The sequence below is a fragment of the Augochlora pura genome, chromosome 1 (genome assembly GCF_028453695.1).
Source record: "Augochlora pura isolate Apur16 chromosome 1, APUR_v2.2.1, whole genome shotgun sequence".
Taxonomy (NCBI): Eukaryota; Metazoa; Arthropoda; class Insecta; order Hymenoptera; family Halictidae; genus Augochlora; species Augochlora pura.
This window is the reverse complement of record NC_135772.1, coordinates 16,016,804-16,038,077: the sequence shown is the minus strand read 5'-3', so window position 1 is coordinate 16,038,077 and position 21,274 is coordinate 16,016,804. Positions and strand designations below refer to the sequence as shown.

Genomic DNA, 21,274 nt, shown 5'->3' with positions numbered 1-21,274 from the left:
AAAATTATAATAATATATTAACAAGGCAACATAACAGATAATTAAATATATCTTCTCCTTATTGTTCAATTATCGTAATTGTGGCAACCGTATAAATTATATCGATCTTGCAACGACAGCGTGAAATGAATTTCTCCCTTGCTTTGCTTTTGTTCTTTGGTTTCTCACAAAATAATACGCAATAATATGCTTTATCTTCTTTCGTTTTAATACTTGATTTTCGCATATTTTCGCTCTTTGTGTTTATCTCTATTATTCTCTCTGCCGTTGGTTATTACTTTCGTTTTTCTTTTCATATTCTCGCTTTTCTCTTTAAAGTCTCGTCTTTCTATTCAAAGTCTTGTTTTTACCTCAAAGTCTCGTCTCTCTCTCTTCAGAGTCGGTGTATTTATTAATTAACTCAATGAGAATAGGTACGCGCTTATATAGTACAAGACGAAGAGAGAGAGAGAGAGAGAGAGAGAGAGAGAGAGAGAGAGAGTTGGGCGTGGAGTCTCTCTAATTGAAATCGAACTGCTCACTCGTCGCGACGTGTTATGACTGGTCGTCGATCGATGCGGCGACGACGAGACGGTTAAATATCAGGAAACAAAAGAAAACTGGAAACATTTCACAATCTCGTAAAGATTGCTTCAGGCGAGGTCGGTCGTAATGTTACAACAGCACCGTCGTTACAGTCGTCCACGATTATGCTTGTGAACTTTAATTTTAAATTGTCATTGACCGAAACGTTTAAGAATGTATATTGAGTAATAATAGATATAATATTGAGTAATAATCAATATAATATTGAGTAATAATCAATATAATATTCAGTAATAATCACTATAATATTGAGTAATAATCAATGTAATATTGAGTAACAATTAATATTTCTCGAAGGAAATTCTGATTAGAAATTTAACACGAGAATACTTGCAAAAATAGCATTTATAAATGTCACAATTTTAACGCAACGTGAAAACTTAACTTTTAGGTGCCAAAACTTATTTTTTCCTTACATTGCATTTGAAATGCCATTTTGCATGCTACACCAGAAGGGTACATATAATAATATTAATAATAATATACCATGCAAGTACTAAAAGCAATAATAATAATAGTAATAATATCATGCAAACTCTAACGCAATAGTGTTGGTAGTATCCCAAAATTCATAATATACATATGGAAGTCGATCTCCCCTGCGTCAATAATTTTCTATAAAAAATACAGCACAGACAAGAGCACAAAATGTTCAAAAACTAATACAAAATTAAAGGCCCAAAACTAAAGAAATAGTGCAGTCTATAAAAATTGAAGTCAGATCAAAATCCACTTACAAGATTACGTAAACGAAGTAAGTAATAAATAACAGAGTGAGTAATAAATAACACAGGAAGTGATAGATAATCGTAGAAAGAACGGCGATGGTTGAAACAGTGATTCGAGCGTGAGAAATGTGAGAGCGAAGGGGCTCGTAAGGAAATTAACCAGGGACTTTGTCGGCTTCTCCTTTTTTTTTTACACGGTGCTCTCCCCTATTTCTAGATTTGAATCTTGCTCGGTTCATTTCCTGAGGGGAACAGAATTCGAATGGTTTCATATTCGATTTCTACGGCGAGTCAATACGGCATTTAAATCAGAGGTAGAATATTTCTTTCGAAAATCTCTCCGGTCGGCCAGCTTTAATGAAGGAAGCACTTTTTTAATTTGCCTGAATTCTTCGGAGTTACGATGACGTCCATATGATTGCCAAGAATTCTACAGACTCCGCGGCTCCGAATTAATTGAAATTTTAAAAAGAAAAGAATTCTCGAAAAGAATTTCAAGAATGTTTCTGGACATTGTGGATATATTTCTTGGTTAATTGTAATTTGTTTCCCATAATCCCCGTTATTACGGACGAGGGATTTTTAATATGAACAATGCAGACGATGAAGCATTTCTTCATTAATATTTAATCAGAATATATTATTTATGAATTTTTAGTAGGTGATGTGCTCGTTATTTGCAATAAATATATTATTTTTAATTGTTATATTAATGATGGTGTATGTAGTTATTTGACACTCAACCCTTTACATTGCGATTTATTTGTAAAACAATGTAAAACAATGCAAGCTATTGACTCATAGCAGAACCAAAGAAAACTTCTTTCAATCACTCAACACCGCGGAAACGATTTCTGATGCAATAGAACGCGAACGCGCCGTCAACGATTCAAATGTATTCAATTTAAAGTATCCATTATAATAAATAACCGAGAGAATACCGCCAAGAAAATACGGTCAATCAATTTCAACCGCGCGCGGCAACGTTCGTCGAAGCAACAATTATTATCAGATTATCGGAGGATTTATTCTTCGGCTCTGCCTCTCATGTAAGTTTCATTTCGTAATGTTTTTATTAATACGGGAAGAAGAATATTGCGCGCGCTCCGGCTTACTTGCCGTTCCAGCGACGTATATTATTCCTTTATTCATTCTACCGGGAGCCTCTCATCCGCTGCAAGTAGGTTGCATTTTACATACACAATGAAATATTGAGGTAAGCCACAAACGAATTTTAATGAAATACGCCGAAGTCATTTCTTTCCGGCGGTATCGATCGGATCTTGATAGAAAATTCGCGACGACGAACACCGATTCATCCGATCCGAAAAGATCGCCGAAATATCGAATCTCGCGCGAGATGACAAATTGATCTGCGCTATTGTGATAAATAAGCCGTGAGTCATTAAACGAGATGATATCGAAGTATCGAGTTGATTAAATTTGTAATTGTTTTGAATAGCTTTCAATGCTTTGTAATTGTTATTTCTGATATTTTTAGTTTTTTTTTTAAATGTTTTTTAATGGTTACTAAAACATAGCATGATATAATAATTTAATTAGCATAATAATAATATTTGTTTCTTTATTCTATCATTCTTACTGTGTTCAAATACCATAAATAAAATAATTAAAATATTTTCGCCCAGAATCCATTACATAATGAAAATAAGATTTTTCTATACCTTATTAATTATTTTAATTTATTTATGAGTATTTATTCTGGGTTGAAGTATTATAAATGAGATACCTTTTGGACACATTAAGCGAGGAAAATAATTTTGTCCAGCGAAATCGTACAAATACCCCACTGCGTGGTCGTTTCTTTTGCTCTCTGTTAACCGACGGATATCGGGAAAAGAGTGAAACGCGAAAGAGGAGTATATCTTGAAAGCATGCGGAACGGGTTCGAACGCATAATCCGTTTGACTGGAATCGCACTTTATCTCTGTCCCCGCGGTTTCGCTTGGTTTTCTGTCGTCGCCGAGGGCCGCTACAGAAAAGCTGACTTCGCGAAACTTTCTCGTACAATTAAAAGAACGAACAGCCGAAACGATAAAAATTCTCATCTCGCGTCCAGCCGGGCGCGTCTTCGCTCAACCATCGAACCTTGTTCCGCGGCGAATAAGAAAACCAGCGAAATGGCAAAAATCGCGACGAGATTAAGGGGGGGTACAGCCAGCGACATCCGCATTCTCAAACGCGTTTTAATATTCCGCAAAAATACATCGAGACATCGTTAACGAATAAAACGAAGTCGCGAACGAAGGTGCGTGTCATTTTCACAGCGGGTAATTATAATGCAATCGAGACGTAATAAGTAGTTGCGCGCTCAAACGAATGCATTTCATCTTAGGCTCGGCGCTGTCCTATTACATACACACGGTGTATAATTCGAATATGTCAACGTCATCGCGGCCGGTGTATGTGGGCTAACAATCGAACGGCGGACTGCGCCCGGCAACCCGTCATTAAGGACGTTTCAGGCCATCTTGTGTGTAATAATCCAATATTTAATTAGTCCTCGTTGTAAAAGAAGAACTCTCGCGATCTGCTTACAACCATTAGACACGTCGGCTGTAATTTCGATCCGATCATTTTTTCACTCGTTCCACGAAACTAATCGCAACGGAGCTTCGCTGGATTAGAAACGTTCTCTTCTACGGTACAACTTTTGTTCGCTGGAAACGCGCCTTCTATTGACGTCGAGTTACATGAACCTTTTGTTTGATCTCGCGTTGATGCAAACATTTGATTGCTTTTCACGAAATTCGATTAAAAAGTAACATTAAAATGGAAATAATGGATGAACTGTTTCAATGATTTTCTGATCAAATAAAAGATTTAATTATTTACAAATGAAGTATTAATTGAATTTGTGTTAAATTAATTTTTTTGAAATTTATTTTAAATTAAATTTAACTAACTCTGAAATTCGTAAGATACTCTTTAAGTATTGCAACAGCATGCTAAATAGATCTGCACTTTGCAAAAATCGATTTTTACAACTCCTGAGATTTAATTCGCCCGAGGACAATCGAAAGTTAAGAACTAATGTAAGAATTAATGTCTGATAACATGACATCAAAAGTTCCAAAGAAATTCTTGACTTCGAAAAATCGCAAAGAATTCGATATCGCGAACCTGACTTAAAACTATATACATCTAATTAATTCACTGGAAAATAGTTTGCGGTTTAAGATGACCACTGTGTTAGTCATCGCGTTATTAGTCATACTGTCGCCGAAGGATATAAAGTATCAAAGTCGTAGAATTTGCGCGAATCTACGCAGAAACAGGTTCCATGCATCGAGCATTTCTGATTTTAATTTCGTTCGAAAAGCTAGCGTTAAAACCAGCGTTAAAATCATCGGAATTGCAGATTTTAATTAACCGAGATTTTTGAAGAAATTCTAAAAAATGACGTCGTGATAAAAGATTCTAGTAGATCTCTTAGCTATTGTTTCAAAAACAAGACAATGGCAAAAAGGTGTGTTCTTAAACGAACATACAATTTTAGCAGCATTTATTTTGAAACTTCACAGCGCGCTGTTCTCAGGATGTCTTAACAACGTGTCTGACTAGTGCTCGCCGTTTCTACTTGCATTATACGGCGACGCACAATGCGTTGTCCTGCGAGTTTATGGATCGATTTCTCAGTCGGTAACAGTAGAATTTATGAACTTATTATACAGCTGAAATAAGGCGTGAAACAACATGTTTAAACAAATAAGGCTATCTCAAACGTAGTATGTGTCTATATTTAGTTTTATTCTGTATTTCATTGTGTGAATATTTTTCTGCCATATTTTGTTCCGTTTTGTTAAATATACTTCGAATGTATCAAAAAGCATTTTTGTTTAATTTTTACTAAAATTTCCTCAAAGCTCTTATTAATGGACCAGAATGTACAAAGTACATTTCTCTACAAAAGCAATCATAACTATGTTAATACATTTTTCCCGAAGTATAATAAATAAATAATTGCGAATAGATTATTTTCAACGAGATCTCACTTTATCATTCAAACTGTTCTTTAACGAAGCTTATAAAATTTTTCTAACAATTCTAAGTGCATTGAGTGATACGATATTGGCAGCTTTCCTCTAATTAATCTAAATTAGCTTTTGTTCATTTATCCAGCAGTCTGTATCATTTATTACGGCACACTCTGTATGTGAAAGCAACTGGTCCGCGTAGTATTTCTGTAGCAAAGAAGAAATACAGAAATTAATTTCACTAATGCACAAAACTCTGAGTAAAGGGCAAGGGGCTCCGTTTTCTCGATAGAATAGAAAGCTTCTCCGTTTTATTGCGTCCTGAGAACGACACGTGATCCTCTCTCCCTCTACTCTTTCTCTCTCCCCTCTCTCTCTCTCCCTCTCTCTATCCATCTCTCTATCCATCTATCTATCTCTATCTTTATCTCTATCTCTATCTATCTCTATACCCATCTCTATCACTCTCTATACCTATCTCGGTATATAACGCGTACTGTACATCATATTGTCAGACATGTCCGTCTCCCATAAGGTGTATCTCACGTCGTCGGAGATTAAGTTCGATATCCCGAAGAGGGTTATAAAGAGAAGCGATCGCTCGGAAAGAACATTTTCAAGAATAATATTCTTTGATTCATCGACTGCATTCCACGTCCGGCGTTCCGTGCGCCGCACGGAATTTATTGACTTCTTAACTTCTGAAAGGCCACAGATCGCCGAAGGAAGGATCCCGACCACCTGCCAGCAGTCATCAGCGTAGGTATGGATATTACGCTGGGGCCCTTCATTTAAATATTTCACTTTGCCAAATGAGCTCCTCGTAAAATATTTAAGAGATTCCTTCGGAAACGAGGGAGCCGCGGAGCACGAAAGTTTATCACACGTAGCCGAGCCGTGTCGCGTGTTTCGATCGATTGATATTCGTCGCAGCGAATCCGTCGGGCTAGGTATCCTAATTACCGTCGGCGACCGAGTAATTGCCACTCTAATTATTTTTCTTAATGGCGAAATAATTCGACGAAAATTGTAGGTACGATTGATATTAATGGTGAACTTCAACTTCGTTTTAAGGAATATTAGAACAACATTGAATAGTTATATTTAGAAATTAATAGAGTGGTAATTTTACGGATTATAATGGCAATAAATGAATTATTAATACATTTAAGAATCATTTTTTAATATGAACGAGTAAAAGTGACTTTTATTGTCAGTTTATAATAATTAGGTATATCAATTTTATTCGATTTTATATGTAACTTGTACCTGTTGATCATTTTTGTAATCTAATATTTCTTACATAAAAGAATTTTCTTTGATAAAAGAGATCTCAAGCGTTATTATGCTGTCAATATGATCTTCGGGTTAAACAACTTTTGAAATAATTAACTGAAGTTACGCGATGAAGTTAAGGCGGTAATAGCTGGGACGTCTACCCTGGAATACCGCATAGCCTTCGCTTCTATAAATACCAATCGCTATTGCACTTCACGTTCAGCATAAAGAATCTTATTTCAGCTTGGGAAAAATAATAAGTATAACAGGAACCAGTCGGGAAAACAAATTTTCGTAAAAATGAAAGTAAAATATTTGTGACTCTAATAATGATAAGAGTTTCTATATGTGAATATAAATAGGATAAAATGCAAATATTAAATATAGATATTAAATTTAAATATTGAATATGAATATTAAATTTAAACATTGAATATGAATATTAAATGTAAATATTAAATATCAATATTAAATACAAATATTAATTATAAACATAGATATGGACAAGATAAATGACAGAGGTTCTAGCCAGAATTTTCGCGCGACTAATGCACACAGAGCGTGAGAAGAAATTGTTTACCCGGCCTATGCATCAAGTTTAATAATCGGCACCGCCCGCGAAGTGAACGCAATTTGGTGATTAGAACGCTATAATCGGCAGAGTCGGCTGCACTTCGCGTTCATTAATATTCCCGTGAGAATGAAAAATAAATGACCGAGCGCTCGGACAAATGAATTAAACCATTGATCAACCATTGCGTACACGCGTCTCGGTATTATACACACATTTCCCCCTCGATTATGCCAGTTCATCTCATTCGGGGAGTTTCAAGCAAGATCTTTTTGTTTGGACACGAACGTCGCTTAACGTAATTAACAGGCTCTCGGACAATCCCGCAATGCACTGCATCTGCGCGATAAAATCAATGCAGAAATTATTGACGAACGGCTTCCGCTAACCATAAACGCGTCGAACACTCCATGTACACCAATTACATTCTCTCTCTCTCTCTCTCCCCCTCTCTCTCTCTCTCTCTCTCTCTCTCTCTCTCATATTTCGATGCGTGTTCTACCCATTAAAGTAACAGAAGGAAAATCGCGTTAAACGAAAGAAAGTATAACAATTACGGAAACAAGAGATCAAGTCAACGCGCGGGGGGAGGGGGAGGGGGGATTCGAGGAGAGGAAAGTGAAGGATAGCAAACGGCGGCGGCCGCAGCGTAAGAAAACAAACGCTCGTTAACGAGGCGCATCAGGGCAGATTGAAGAGATTTCCTGCCGCAGTTTAGCCCGGCCGACTCGCTCCCTCTCTCTCTCTTTCTCTCCTCTGCCCCATAGACCTCGACGACAACTGGGACCAGAGGTTAATTTATCGAATTAAACGTTCTACAATTGCGTTATAAGACCGAGTCACCGGGGACTTACTGTTCCCGCGTATATGTGTGTCACAACGTGCACGTGTGCGAACCGTACAGGTTTTCTTCGCGACGCGAGTCGCCGAAACACGAACCGATTGTTAACAATTTATCGACAGAACGTAAAAATTTTCGTGTCTATGTTGATTTTATTTATCTTATTAATCGCGAAAGGTATTTGATATTTAAAATTTTATGCGATAATATTGTAGCTTGTGGTACAATTTAGTACATTTATCTCAATAATAGATAACAATTAAGGGTTGCTATGGCAATTTATAGGTCGATAAAGTGTTAATATAACTAGAAATATTTTAACAAGGAATATCGAATAGGATAGGATATAGGATATAAGATATAGGATATGCATTTAGCTTCCTTGAATCGGATAAAAAATAAGAAACGCATTGGCATGCATATTAATATCTATACCAAAGTATAATACAGTGCGCGTACAATGTACACAGCAACTTATAATAAAAATGTGTAATAAGAAGATATTTTCGTTTGTACGTACATTCGTGTATCTTCGTAAGCGGACTGCGGATTTGATGCACTTGTGGCAACGGTGGGCGGTTGAAACTGCGAACAGCAAAAAATTTACAATGAACAACAAACGACGAGGTCAACTTAATCGAATTATTAAAGAAGAAAAGAAAATTGGACTTGCAATCTATTAAAAAATACCCGCAGTCTATCTAAATCTGATTAAACAACAACAGTTCTCGTTCTTTATGACAGAACCTTCGAATAAAGACAACATTTAATACTTTCGCAGCGTTTCTAATAAATCCAGCCTCGCCGCGTACCCGAGCACCGCGGGCCGTCATGGCCACCATAATCCGGCGCGGAGTTGGGAACGGCCCGTCGCTGGAAATATATTTTTATATTTGCCGTCGCGCAAGATTTATTAGAACCGTGTGTGAACGGAGGGAACGGTATAATTTCGAATACTTCCCGAGGCGGAGAACATATCCGAGGCGCTTCGGAGCCGCGCAACGGCGACACGACTTTCGTTTTTAGATCAAACACGCGCCGACGAATGTCACGAGGATACAAGATATCGAGGAGTCAACCATAGGGTAAAAAGGACGGCCGACGCGATCGGTGATTACGGGGCGAGACGTCGGGGCTTGCAGCAGGCAGACACGCACACCTACGGCACAAAGTCGCCATGGAAACGCTGCCAAAGCCCGGCGAACGCGACGCAATTTAGAATCCCGCTTCGAGGCCAAACGGGGAAACTGGATAAAAAAGTCCGTTCTTTTGCAGCTCGGCCGAAATGAAATTGTTCTTCCGACTTTGATAGCATCCCCATTGAGCCGCGGCGATCCGATGATCTCTCACCGATACTACCGCCGGGCCGCTGCTTTTGTTACGGATCGCGCAGACAATGAATTTGTCTGACGGCACGCCGCCCGTCTGACAACACTCTCAAATTAAAGGTATTTAATTACTTATACTTATATATTATTAATTACTTATACTTTACATAGATTAGACGAAGACTAGCAACACTTATCTGTGATTATGTATTCCCAAAATTATTGGGACACTAGATTTGACTTTAAAGTACCGTGTTTAGGTTAATTATAAAGAAATTGTATAGCCTTATTTTTCTTACGAAACGTCACTTATTGCTCTTGAAAATTATGCGTTATTATTTCAATATGTACGATGGCCTATCTGAATCGACCCAACCGCATATTTTCGAAATTATCGATAATACTAACAAATATTTCAAACCAAAAACTAAGGAACATACCATGTCTTGAATAATTCTAACAAATCCCAAATAATATAATAAAATTGTTAAATCCTTCGCGCAATATTTAATTTTCCTACTTTTCTCACAAATTTACAAAATCCGCGGTCTATTCAAAATTTTCGTTATCAAAATCTAAATTCGACCTAGCCAACTAAAAATAGAATATTGTTCGAGAACAATCGCGCGATATTTTCACAAGCGCGCCAAAAACAGCCAAGGTAAATATAAAAATGTGTACGCAACGGCGGCCGCGTCAGCCAGGGATTAAACGCGAACCAATTTCACGTTGCATAAAACCGCCTATAAAAAAAAAAACACCATCGAAATCCCATGATCTGATAGCGCCTCTTGGGCAACGTCGAAACGCTCGGACTCGACACAGAGACGTACGCGTCGGTCGACATAATAAAGCGCGGGGACAAGCAAAGAGCAATAGTCCGTGAAGCCTACGACGGTGGAACAATGCTTTCTCTCTCGCTCGCGCCGAAGTCGAACGAATGACAAGCAATTACGGAAACACGTTTAAACAGTTCCGAGACAGCGCGAAAGCGCCGGGCTCGATGGACTGAAACACGTCCACGTTGAGCGCGATTATGGCGCGTGAAAAACCACTCGACATAAATATCAAGCATCACGACCACCCCTAAACAGCACGGGACCGTATCGCGAGAATGTCCCGGGCTCGTTGCAGCAACGTGTGTCCTGGAAAAGACGGGGAAAAAAGGAAGGAGAAGAAGAGATGGGAGAAACGGAGAAGCGGAAAACGATGCGGCGAAGTGGCTGGTGATACGTAAAGCCTCGTCCGTGCCCGTGGTCATGGAAACCGGCTTTAAAGCCGCCTCGCGTCGACGGCAGGGAAAGCCGATTTCGCCCGCTAAACACAGGAATATCGATCTCGATGTTCCTAGGTGTACTCCGGTTGCACACTTCAGACCTTCGACGTGGCGAGAGAGGCTGACCCGGCCAGACGCCGGGAATCAGAAGTCTGAATAGCGGCCCAGGTGAATGGAAATCCCGTTCCTATTCTCCCCCCGGAGAACAAGGTGTCGGAGGGAGGGGCGGGCATCGGTACTCCGGCGTACACTTCGTCCGACAATAGCGCCGATGGATGAGAAAATTGCTCCATTAATGCAGCCTGGTCTAGGAGTCCGAAGGATATTGCGAAGATGATCACTCGGGAGAACTCGCGGCGGCCGTCGCCGATATCGAGGCGGTCCACAACGGTAATTTAAATGTATATCAGGTCATGCCGGGATTCGACGGCTCCGCCAAGGTCAAAGGGGAGGGACGGCTTTGGTGGGAAGCCGGTTGCGATCGAGTGTATCTTAATGGAAGACGTTTGATCTCGGCTCGAATACCTGGCTGAAGTAGCTGATCTGATTTTAATTGGTAGTTGATCTTCGGACAACCGATCGTCTCGGCTTACCCGGTCGGGATCACCGAGCATGAAATCCTCTAGTCAATATCTGGAAAATGGGGATCCGTTGAGGGCACGTTTGCCGTTGGATCGAGAAGCCTGACGTACGTGGGATGCGTCATTTGCATCTACAAGGTGGTCGGAATTCTAATATTTGTTCGCCACGTAGTTTTCGTGTAGCGAGGCGGAGATGTCCCAGCGCTAAGTTAATCATTTTCAGAAGACTGATTTCTAACAAATTATTGTTCCTCTTGGGTATAGGAGGTTCATGGTAGTTTTGTTCTACGATAAATTGTTCGAATCAAAAAGCGAGCTCTCAGTCGTCGCTCGAGCGCCCGAGTCAGAGGGTTAATAGAATGTGTCGAATCGATCGCTGGTCCTGCACATTGCGAATGCGACGGTCCTTTCATCGACTTCGGAAACGTCTCACGGCGTCGGGATGTTCAACGGCGACCGTGAATGCGCCTTCGGGGCTTTGTCGAGCTACCAGGGAGCACGGGATCGCGCCGTAAAAGTGCTGAACGAAGTTTAAAGATTGGAAATGTTAAAAGGTCTCTCCCTCTCCCTCTCTCTTTCTCCTGCTACAGGCTGGCTGGTCGCAAAAGCTATTCGTACGCGTACCCGCTGTTTATTGGCGGTAATTTCAAGAATATAATCGAGTCGCGGTTACTTTTGTGCCAAAGTAATTCGATCATTCGCCGGTGCTCCGCGGCACAATGAATTCCTCCGTCCCTGTTTTCATCCATCCCCTTGTAGCCGGGGCAAGCGAAGTACAGTGGCGCAACCGACAGGGGCTCGCAGCGACTCCGGACACCTACACAAAGGGTCGCCCGGGCACACAAAGTGTAGCCCGGGAGTTGTCCATCTGGTTGGGGTGCCTCGTAAGGGTAGGGAGAAAGGCTTTGGGCTTCTGTTGTGGCAAAAAGCACTTCAGTCCAAAGTCGAGGAGATACGATAATATGGATCTACCGCGGGCAATATCGCTGACATGTAGGCCGTCGTCTTTATCATTGTTTTCAGCTGACCGGCACGGCTTTTCGTTTCGCCGCGCAGAAATCATTTCACGCGGAAAGGACAGTTTATGGCGTTACCAGGGGACGAAGGCGCAAATAAGCCGGCGAAATGAGATTTAAGGTGTGCGGCCGCCGAAGTCTTTTCGCGAGGTACTCGATTTACTTTGGAGTGTTTAAACAGTATTTCTGGTACGTCAAGAAGGTACTGTTATTTTATTCGCTAGACAATGTATTTCTATAATTTTCAATATGAAATCAATAGTCGATGTTAAATGATTTTTTAAATCGACGAGGTTAGCTGATTTTTATGTATATTCATCGTAACTTAAAATGTTATAATTTCTTCATGACGAGTACACTAGATACTTCAATATTCTTGATTAAATAGTTTTATAAAAATTAAGTTTTTATTAAATAATTAAATTAAGTTAGTTTTATTAAATAATTTTATAAAAATGTTATATTTAAACAGAATATAAAAGAATCAAACAAATACAGTACAGTAACAGTAATTTATATAATTTTTGAACAGTGTTTTATTTTATAACTAGGATCTTTATTTTATAACGGATCTTTGTGCAAAATAAAAAATGTGCAGTTTCAAAAAGTGGTCACGATAATATAAAAATATATAATAGTCACTGAAACGAACATCGCTCCAAGATCTCGACAATTTAACGCCCCAAGAAATACTTACAGGTGCTGGTGTAATTATATCAGCAGTTCGAAAGTAGTATAGAATCTTCGACAGAGAAAATCTAATTCAATTTCTTGCACAGAATTTCTTCCAGGAACGAACCGACCGTTCGACAAGAATTAACAGCAATCGTGGATGGCGCAGTTTAATTAACAAGGAAGCGTTCCAACAAACGAATTATCCTGACATTATTGCGAATCGGTGATTTCGCGAACGCTCGAGACTGGCTTCAATGATCGGACAATTTATACCGTACTTGATATTTCCTGCGTAACTTAATTATCGACGCGATTATAGATCATAATTATAGAAAAATAGTATCATAGTTAGATGACAAGAATTATACGAAATCAATTTCCGTTCACTATCTTCCAAACTTTTGCTATACAGATTCGTATTAACCCTTCAATGACCACATACTATTTCACGTAGGATGACTTTAAAACCAGCGATTTTCTCGTTTAGGGATGAAAAATAATATGAAGTTAAAAGTCCACATATTTATTAACCTTATGACCAATATATTGCAAAGATAGTTTCTAAAATAAGTTTAATAATTTGATGGGGTACGATATTTTTAAAAGCAAGTTCCTGTATGCAAATCACGAATTCTCCTTTATAAATAAAAGAAAAACAAAAATCTTCTGATATTTAGAACCTAAAAATAGTTGATTTTTCATCCTCATTTGCATATGTATAGTCTGAGAGAACAAAGTAGATCGTAATGAGTCAATTTCTTTTCTCTGTATTTTCCAATAGATCGCAGAAGAATAAATATTTTACTTTTTAAATATACAAATAATTCGAATAAAAGTATCTTTAATCGAAAATTGTGGCTTTCGAAAGAGTCTCGTATCAGTCACCATCCCCTAAACTTTCAAAATCTCAGAAGTAGGAACACAGGAATTTATCCCACGTAACGCGACTGTACCACGCCCGCACATTAACCGCGCGTGAAAACAGTTTCGCAGGATTTTTTCGAAAATCTTAGCATAGCAGCAAGTTCGCTACCAAGTTGCAGAAAACACGTATTGTCCCCCGAAGCTTCCCGCAACAACGACAGTCATAAAACGTTATCAAGAGCGACAAGCACCGTACAAATAGTCGACTCGTCGGCGTGGCGGGGGAGCGGGAAAGGAGCCGCCGTTCGTGTAGCGCCACGAAATTACGGCGGATAGATCGTAAACGAGGGCTGCTCGTTCTCGAATCAACGCCGGGTCGTCTCCTCCTCCCCCCCTCGCCGTAGAAAGATCGTTACATCCGATATAAAACCGATAGGGAACGGGCCGCGCTATCGGCGTCGTATAGAATCCCCGTCGCGGAACGCATTATCAAACGGATAGCCGCGAGACGGAGCGGATTGTTCCCTCGCCTATTCGTGGTAACAGTATTTGCGGAACACTTAAATCGGAATCCTGGTCTCGGGGGCCGGGGCTCTCGTGGCGGCCGACGCGGACCGCCGCGCCGACCCGATACTGTGCACATACCGTCCGTAAAGTATGCGCTATTATTATGTCCGTCATGCGGCAGGTATATACGTACGCGGCGACACTTTACTCGGACAGCGGGGAACGAGCTTGTCCTACGGCGGAGGGCGGATAGGTGCCGCGCGGACAGATCAAGGAAAACTGGGCGCCGAAGATACGGGAGGAGTCGACTCCGGAGGAACTACGTGGTCGTGTTACTACCGAGGGAACTTACGACTTTCCAATCGGTGGACCACGAGTTGCCGCAGCGAATTCCATTAGCGGGCGCTATTTAATACCGAAACACGGCGCAAGGAGATGTGGACATACTTCAACGCTACTCCTGCGATTTTAACACTAGAAAGACGGGGAAATGACTGCTTTTCGGCAATATAGATATAACACACATATATATACCGGAAATGAAGGAAGAGGGGGCAACAACAATGATTAATAAACGCATTTATATGGTGTAGAAAAAGTCAGAAAATTATAAGAAGCTGTGTCATTATTTACATAATTATTTTTCTAATTGAAATTGAAAAGCAAAATGACTTGCTTAATCTAGTGTTAAGGGTTACTTCTGATGTATAAGGTATACCGTAAGTTGCTTGTAATGGAGAAGGTTCCTGAGGTTGTTTGAAGCAACTTTTTCCTTTGCGCAAATACGATCCGCCGATTTGTTTATGAGTTATTAACAAAAGACGGTGACTAATAAGAGACGAGTTATTCAATGAAACGAATTATTCAATGAAACTGCACTGAAATTTTGTAACTTGCAAAAGCACTTTTGTCAATTTTTCTGGTTATTACTATTAAGGCTTTTATATTCTGAATATCCTAATAGCGTTTAATTTCTACGAATATATTACTATAAATATAAGTGCAGTTAGGAAATATACATAACAGTGCTGGGGAAAATACATCTATGAAATATTAAATGGATGATAAATATTTCTTAGATAATACAGAATGGCAAATTAACTTTCGTTTTAAACAGTACACAGTTTTGTTTTAAAGTACACATGAACATTACGCAGTGAAATATATTTGCATTATTTCCATACGTAAATACTATTTCGAGGAAAGTTTATTTGCTAAACTGCGTACTACATAAAAAGATACAAAATATTTCAAAAATTTATTTTTCCATGTGCCCGTATGTAGTAAATAAAGTATCCTATTTCATTATAATTAACGCTATTGGAAAGCAAGTTTAAAAATCAATCCCGCTGTATTTCATTAAGATTTTTATGATGCAGAAGAGTTATGGTATTAAATCGTCACGATAAATATTAGATTTCTAGTCCCGGATTCATCAATTATACGGCTCGTTGTTAAAGCTTGTTAAGTTGCTGTTAATGTCCCGCAGAATATAGTGGAATAAAATAACTGTTGAATAAAATAACAGTTAGAAAACGATCCGCGTTAATTGACGCGGCGATAAATAGCCTAGCTTACGTTATGTCTATTATCTTCTCGGTAACAGCGGATCCTATCCGACCGCTCTTTCTCGCTTTACCGTTTCATTAGCCGTTTCATTACGCCGAAAGTAATGGTGGCCGTCGCCAGCAACGACTGTCGTTTCTACGGGCCTTAACCGTGGCGCGTATCCTTTTTATAATCATCATCCTACCGATAGGATCGTAAGTAACAGCGTGAAACGGAGGGCAGCGCGCGCGGGCTCACCGCGAAATAGCATTATCTGCGAATGTTAATACGCGACGAGCAACGGTAGAAAATAATAATAACGTTCGCTGTATCGCGGCTGCGTTAGCCGGGTACCACATTGTAGTCTGTAATAAGGTATCGCGGGGCTTTTCGTTTTTCCGACTGTTTATTGCCAGAAGCAATAATTTCCTGATGCCCGGGTACGTGGCACTGTTTCTCGTTAAATACATCCGTGTACCGTTTGCAGCTGCTATTTACGTTCGTACGCGCAGCGAACATCAAAGACGCGAGGCATCCTCCCGCCGTAAAGAAACCAAGCCGGCGCTGATGTTTTCCAATTACAATATTACGCGCTAAAATTGCTCCGGCTACGAGAGGAACATTTCGGCGCTTGAACACTGCTCGAGCGATTTCGATAATCTCCTGTCCCCTGCGGGCTTGTATATCTTAACATGGGGTTTGGCTAAACTTGAGTCATGTGGAGCGATAAATGTCGTTCGTAATCATCATTGGATTGTCAATATATTTTTTAAGGAAACAGACGTGGTATTAGGATAAAATAGCTGTATTGAAGATATATTTTTCGTCGGTCAATTTACGATAGAAGTAAAGTACCTTATTATAGCACAATTGGCAAGTATTGAACTTGTAGTAACATTGCTCAATGTATAGTGAAACTGTTCAGCCTGTAGTAACATTGTTCAATGTATAGTAACAGTATTCAATTTATAGTAACAGAATTCAACCAGTACTGATTAGTTAAGTTTCCTGGTGCGATAAATTCTCAATTATGCTTTAGCTTTGCTGAGAGGTCCCTGAGGTCATTTAAAGTAACTTTTTCCTTTACAAAAATTTGCTCCGAGACATAGTTGTCGAGTTATTAACGAAAACCAGTGACCAATGAGAGGCGAGTACGACTGGCGCAAGTCTGCCGTGCCAATCGGCGGAACTACGCTTCGTCCAATCGTTGACTCCGCTGCCTGGCGCTAACCGAGCTCGCCTCTCATTGGCCATTGTTTTTCGTTAATAACTCGACAGCTATGCCTCGGATTGCATTTTCGCTAAGGAACAATTTACTTCAAATGACCCCAGGAACCCTTTATTTTCTTATTACAAGTAACTTATAGGACACCTTGTAATAACAATATCCCGGAGTAACATTATCAAGAACACTTGCCTTCAAGTCCTACATACTTTCAAAATCGATAATAAAACCTGACAAATTATAAATTAATTAAAATAACCAGACTACGGCCATTATGATAAAATATCTTAACTCATTTGCCTCCCAAAGTAAAACGCAGCACAGTCAATTGAAATGTCAAGAAGGTTCGTTTGAAGAAGTATGCCACGCGAAGATGTAAATCCCGTGTACGCACACCTTTTCGAAAATGATAACGAGAGATGTTTATATATATATATAAGTGGAACGAGGCCAACGATATGAATTAATCGAAAGCAATCCTAACGATTTTCTTGGAAACGCATCACGTATTCAGAACTTGTTGACTGGATCGTGATGCGCCGGCTGCGTTTCCTCGCAACGCCGCGGCGCCGCCAATTATTTTCTCATCTATGCCGCCGCCATTACCGTCTGCTTCTCTCGAGGCATTTTTTACGGTACACCGATTATTCCCATCATACTCCGACGACGAATCTCCAGCCAAGATCATCATCGAGTCCCTGGAACTCGAGGCGCCTTTCGCGATCCGTCGCGATTTTCGCCGACTCGTCTCGACGGTAAAAATCGTCTCATCGCGACTAACAACAATGCTTCAGAATTAAATGTTAACTGGTTAAATAAATAAGAAATAATTTATTGGAGACCGTTGGAGATATTTCTTGAATTATTAGCTGCGATTGAATAATTGGTAATCGATTTTATGCGGTTGGAATTTACTATGGCAGACAGACAAGGTGTGCAACCTTATTATTATTTTACTTAATTTTATATTACAAGGTGTGTCAATTTCTATGTTGGGGCGAGTATACTCGTCTTGTTATTTCGAGCAAAATTGATGTGAAACGTATTCGTAAATTTTAATATGTTTTAGAAAGATTTCTGAAGAAATTGTGCCGAGTGCGACGGAAAAATAATCTCGTCTTATTAATTAATTTATGAACAATTTCATAACAGCACCAGTCATTGCTAATTTTATTACCATTCTACACAGATTGTGCATTCAGATCCCGATACCTCTACTTAATCATGAGAAGCAGGCACTAAATAAGAACAATCCTTTGATAATTCCAACAAGATAAATATAATCCATTATTAGCAGAGAATTTCTTGGATTTTCTTGTTGCTTGATATTTTACTCATTCGTTCTCGTCGTAAATACATCAAATCCGCGGTGTATAATTATATTAGATCAAAGTTCATTGCAGTGGAGGAATAAATTCCGTAGTTTCAATCTGCAGATCGCAGTTTCAAGGTCTCGAAACGATAAAATGAAATAACGAAGAAAATGAAATGCCGTATTATTTAATAAGGGAATAATTGTCGAGTACGACAACGACAGACCTCGGATAATTCTTATCCGACAGTTATCGTCCAACTGACGCGTTTAAGATGTTACCAGGGATCAGTCGTTTTCCGCGCATTTCCCAAGTGTGTAGCGTCGCGATAAAAGTCGCAGTAGTCGGAAGGAAGCACCGCGGTGTTACCATTCACGCGGCGTCGCTGATAACGCGCGATCGTAGGATACTAGGGAGCATTGACGCTGCCGTTTATGATACCGGGACTTCCTACAGTCGCGGCAAAATCACGCGGTCGAGACCACTGTTCCGGTCATAATATTTATCGAGGGAATAACAGCGAACTAAAAATATATTTCAAGACGTGTCTGTAGCCAGAGTTATTATCTGATCGCTTTGTTGAGAACACGTGCTCGTTTTTTCACTTTGTACTGCCATCCTTTTATCTTTCAATAATTTTGAAAGAGTCGTCGTTCTTCTGCTGACCATTTACAGAGAAATATTCTATATTTTAATGGTGATTTTAACGCTATTTTTACCAACGTTTTGTGTCACAGAATTTACCGAATTAATCTTGCGATAACTATAGCAAAATTCGAGAAGTGATTACATAGAAAGCATAGAACACAGGAAATATAATTTTTCTGAAAAATTATGTCTTTGGACCACTTTGGCAAAAATAGTGTTAAATAGAAATTCGGTGGAAATAGCGTTAAGATAACAGGATTAACAGGGAAAAATTCGTCTAATATCCCAGACATGGTGATCTATACAAGCTAACTAAAAATGAATGGAATTTGTGACAGAGCTAATGCTTGATAAACAATTTGAGCATCGTGCGAATATTTATCACAAATCGCTGCCGTGCCAACGCTCGCAAAACCCGCGCAGTCATCGCAGTTCATTAAGCGTGAAAATGAAATCTGTTCGAGTTACTTCGCGCAATCAATAATCGTACGGCGTGAACAATGATGCGGAGTAAATATGATCATTTGCTATCCGAAGCGACCGATTTCGCTGCACAACAACTGATACCGGGTCCGTTCAATTTCCGTTCTTTTAAATTTATCGCAACGTAGCAGACAGATCTGCGTTTTCAATCAATCGACAACGTCGGAAAATGCCTTCACGAATTTATTAATTGGCCATACTATTTTCTTCACAGTTGCAAGGATGAGCACTTTTTCTGCTGTAATAATTTCTTAGAAGGAAAAGGAAGAATATTTATTGCGTTTGTCTACATTTACTTAAATGGTTAAATATCGATGACAACAAGGGCAGAATTTTATTCCGGCTTTAAATTTTCCGGATTAATATTTATAATTAACAAGATATTAATAGAAATCTCTATGACGACCCAGACTCGACAAAATACGGCAAGGGTTTAATACGAAAGAATTATTAATACAAAAGTACTATTAATACGGAAGCTATCAAAATCAGGAAGAATTGATTTCTACAGCCGACGTGACGTTTTATCAATTTCTAACCAATCGGTTTCGCCGAGCAGCCCAAGCACACCCTCGAAGATAGTATAATTCGTACCTTGTAAAATCGAAACGCATCTCGGATAACGTACAGCCGAGGACGTAATCTGGAATGACCAGTTGATTTGGTTCGGACTGTAATCAGACCACTCGCGCGCGCTTGCAACGCGAGCGTGTCGCGGGACTTGTTTCTTGTGCGCCGCGCGCGAAGGTAACGGAGAGCACGCGCGCCGCCGGAGGGAAAGAGAAAGAACGCGTGGCCGGTCGAATGATAAGGAAGTAATAAATTGTCTAGGTGGACAGGATCATGGTCGCGTCAAATCGTGGACAGGTTACTATCGTGGAATACGTACTTACGTCGCGAAATGCAAATTGATCGCGGGAATTCGATAAGACTGTAAATATCCGAGACAATGGTTCACTGTCGTTTTTACCTTAACCCGTTCGCCGAAAGAAAGCACCGCCTGAACGAGGGCATTTTCAATATTTATGTAAGAAACTGTATATTTCGTGTTTTATCAAGAAATAAAAGACCAATGGAAGGATTTCAACTTTCTTTGACTTGGCGCTATATTTTATTCAATTGAAAAGAGAATTATTCTTCAAAGTTTTTCCAATTCGAGAAATTAACTTTTTACAAGCAATATTTCAACTTGTAATTGCTAAAGAAGATTTCATTTCCATGCAAAAATAGTTTCACACTTTTACTTCGAACGATCGACCATTAGTTCGATTTTATTCAAGAGCCCTTTCGATCATCTCAGAATGTCAAGAGCCTTAAATTCTAGAAAATCATATTGTTACGTTTCTCTGAATTTCCAACTCCGCAAAGGTGACATAAATTTTCCTAACCATCTTAAAGTTAACCTGTACTACCTTCTCATTGTCAAGCCATTTAAAAGTTAAGTACCAATCGTTGGAAACTCTTCAGATTTCATACAAAAGCAATCCGACGATTCCGCGATTTAATAACGTGCTTGAAACCGAAGAGAAAGCCGACTATTAATTACCAATTTAAATCTTCTTTCATTTCCTTTATAATAGTCCTCTTCGAACGTTAGCATACTGGCTCTAGTTCTACCTTATATACTTTCTGGAAATCATTTCCTTCTGGCACACTGCCGTCATGAACGTGTACGTCTACAACGATATAAGACGTCGTCCTCGAAACTTCGATTCTCCTTCAAAGAACAAGAAGATGTCGCAGAGAATTGACATACTGAAACATTGCGAACGTCTCGTTGCAGATCTTTGCCATCTAGTAGACAAACTT

General features: G+C 39.5%; 1 protein-coding gene across 1 annotated transcript in view; it reads right to left on the bottom strand.

Annotated features, from left to right (window-relative positions):
• Pde9 (phosphodiesterase 9) overlaps positions 1-20,075 on the bottom strand; it is a 92,947-nt gene extending 72,872 nt beyond the window's left edge. The window contains exons 1-2 of the mRNA XM_078176405.1: positions 20,060-20,075; positions 8,522-8,586 (exon numbers count right to left, since the gene is read on the bottom strand). The gene's annotated coding sequence lies outside the window, so the exon portion shown is untranslated. The remainder of the gene's footprint in view (positions 1-8,521; positions 8,587-20,059) is intronic.
• Between the last annotated feature and the right edge of the window lie 1,199 nt (positions 20,076-21,274).